The sequence below is a fragment of the Otolemur garnettii genome, unplaced genomic scaffold, assembly GCF_000181295.1.
Source record: "Otolemur garnettii isolate 467f Iridium unplaced genomic scaffold, OtoGar3 scaffold00062, whole genome shotgun sequence".
Lineage (NCBI taxonomy): Eukaryota > Metazoa > Chordata > Mammalia > Primates > Galagidae > Otolemur > Otolemur garnettii.
In genome coordinates this window covers 8395739-8398682 of record NW_003852457.1, presented here as the reverse complement: position 1 = coordinate 8398682, position 2944 = coordinate 8395739, and the positions used below count along the sequence as shown (strand labels likewise).

Below are 2944 nucleotides of genomic sequence, written 5' to 3'. Positions count from 1 at the left end.
CCACCTTAGGTGTACGTGGCTGGCGCCTTAGCTGGTTGAGCTATAGGCACCGAGCCGGGATATAGTATTCTATGTGTGACACAGGGAAAAGTCAAAAGTCATATGTATATTAACCCTACAATTAAGGCCTGGGTAGCGAACCTGGAAGGAGTCACAATCTCTGAAATCTGAATGCTAGTCCAGAGAAACAGGAAAGCCCAGCCAGGTGACTCTGAAGTTTACTGCCTGTAGTGCCATTTGAAGGTGCTGCAGCAGAAGGAACTAGGAAAAACAACTAGGAAAAACAACAGGACAGATCAGAAATACTTCTATGCCTTAGATTTTGTAGAAAAGTGATGTATAGTCAAATGTGAAAAGTGATTAATACCAGCTCCTGCAGAAGCAAGCTGATATTGAGACCCCAAATTAAAATATATATGGAGTCTCAAAAAGGGGGGATGAGAGAGGATACCTGGGAAGGGTGAGGAGACCACACCTGCAGGGTCCTCTCTAGGGTGATTTAGCTCTTAGGAATTTGTAGACTTAACTTCCTGGGACTTGGAAATTTCTACTTCTGTGAAATCCTGTAGTTCTGTGGGGGCTGGAACAGCTTCTCCAGCTTGATTCAAACTGACCAATGAGAAAGGAACCCACAGGTTGGAACTTTTTGACTGGAGATGAAGAGGGAAAGATGAAGCCAGTCAGGAAGCGCAGCCATTTTGAATTCTTTTTTTTTTTTTTTTTTTTGTAGAGACAGAGTCTTATTTTATTGTCTTGCCATGGAGTCACACAGCTCACAGCAACCTCCAACTTCTGGGCTTAGGCGATTCTCTTGCTTCAGGCACCCAAGTAGCTGGGACTACAGATGCCTGCCACAATGCCTGGCTATTTTTTTGTTGCAGTTTGGCCAGGGCCGGGTTTGAACCTACCATCCTTGGTATATGGGGCTGGTGCCCTTACCCACTAAGCCACAGGCACCGCCTGCATTTTGAATTCTTCTATGCCATTAGCTCTGCTGGCTAAATAAAAGCCTTTTTCCTCTTAAATACGGTGTTTGGGTGCTCTTTCTCTTCATTGGGCCTTGTCTTCCTGCAACAATATAGCTTCTAGAAAGCTCTCTATAGATGCTGGTAGAGCCAAACGTCTTCAGGCTTTATCCCAGCTCGTTTCTGTGCTTCTCTTTTGTCCATGGGTCACCGTTCTTTCTGTGACAGCTGAGAGTAAAGTCAAGTCTTGATTTTCTCCCATTATGCCTTTGGCATCAGTTATCTTTTTTGTCATGATCCTGGATTTCTATGTAGATTCCATTTGTTTGGTCAAAATTGAAGTTTCCAAATGTGTTTGCTTGGACCCTTTCCCATTTTATTTTATTTTTTATTTATTTTTTTTTTTAGGATACATTAAAATTTGGTTTAATAATTCTTTGCGGCAAAAAAAAAAAAATCACATTTGTAGTGAACGAACAACAAACATTTTTTACTGTAGCAGTAGGTTATTATTTTTAACTACCATCCCATAATTCGTAGGGAAGAGGTTCCAGTAGCTCAGGGAGGCACCTTGCCATTGAATGTGACAAAATATTGATTGAGTTTTGAATTCATGGGAAATAGGTTCCAGCACCTTGTATCATCACTGTTACGTGGAGTCTAATTGGTTACCCTGTGTGCTATGCTGTACACCTATTATGCCATGAGCCCATGGGGAATAAATAGGTTCTTGCACCTAAAAACATGGGTTCACTGGTACTCCTGTGTGCTATGTTATATGCTTTATGCCATGAATTCATAGGGAATGGGTTCCAGGAGCTCAGGCTCCTTTCCGTTGGTTCTCACAGAGTGGGCTTCTCTGGGTGGAGCAGGCTGGCACTTCAGTTGAACCCAGGTCCCTTTCTCTTTGGCGTCCTTCTCTTTCTAATCATTTTCCTTCACACGTTTCAGGAAACTATCTCGGCTCTTAGAGCGCTTAATATATTCAATATGAATATTAATCCTCTTGGCAAGAATCTTGCCCTTAACTTGTTTGTTTACAACAATGCCAACAGCATGCTGGGTAACATTGTAGACTCTTCCAGTCTTGCCGTGGTAACATTTGTGTGGCATGCCTTTTTCAACAGTACCCATTCCCTTGATGGCTACAGTATCACCTTTCTTGTAGATTCGCATATATGTGGCTAAAGGAACAACTCCATGTTCTATAAAAGGCCTAGAGAACATGTATCGGTGCCTCTCCTCTTTCCCTTTGTGTTTGTCATTTTGGTGAATTACTGGAAGATGGTGTCTCCGGCCGCAAAGCCCCTTTCCCATTTTTAATAGTGCTTTCCTTTTTGGACACATCCAATGACAGACCAGCTTCGGGCTATGAACAAAGCAGCTCACCAGGAAAGCACTGAACATGTCCTATCTGGAAGAGAGGTAGTGAGCACAGTATTCTTCATTTTGTCTGCTAACATCTTATCATCTCCCTATACAAGAGGGCAGAAAGGTACCCTTATTGGATATTCTCCTGAAGGAACACCTCTTTATAACTTCATGGGTGGTGCTTTCCAGCATAGCTCTCAGTCCATCCCTAGGTTTATTAAAGAATCATTAAAACAAATTCTTGAGGAAAGTGACTCCAGGCATATCTTTTACTTCTTGTGCTTGAATCTGCTTTTTGCCTTTGTGGAATTATTTTATGGTGTGCTGATCAATAGTCTGGGTCTGATCTCAGATGGATTTCACATGCTCTTTGTTTGTTTGTTTTTTCTTTCTTTTTTTTTGAAACAGACTGTCACTTTATCACCCTCGGTAGAGTGCTATGGCATCTTAGCTCATAGCAACCTCAAACTCTTGGGCTCAAGCAATTCTCTTGCTTTAGCCTCCCAAGTAGCTGGGACTACAGGCACCCATTATAAGACCAGGCTATTTTTTAGAGATGGGGGTCTTGCTGGTTCAGGCTGGTCTTTTTTTTTTTTTTTTTTTTTTTG

The 2944-nt window shown here is 42.1% G+C and overlaps 1 pseudogene; it reads left to right on the top strand.

Annotated features, from left to right (window-relative positions):
* The window catches only part of LOC100943248, a 13727-nt pseudogene that overhangs the window by 8920 nt on the left and 1863 nt on the right, over positions 1–2944 (top strand).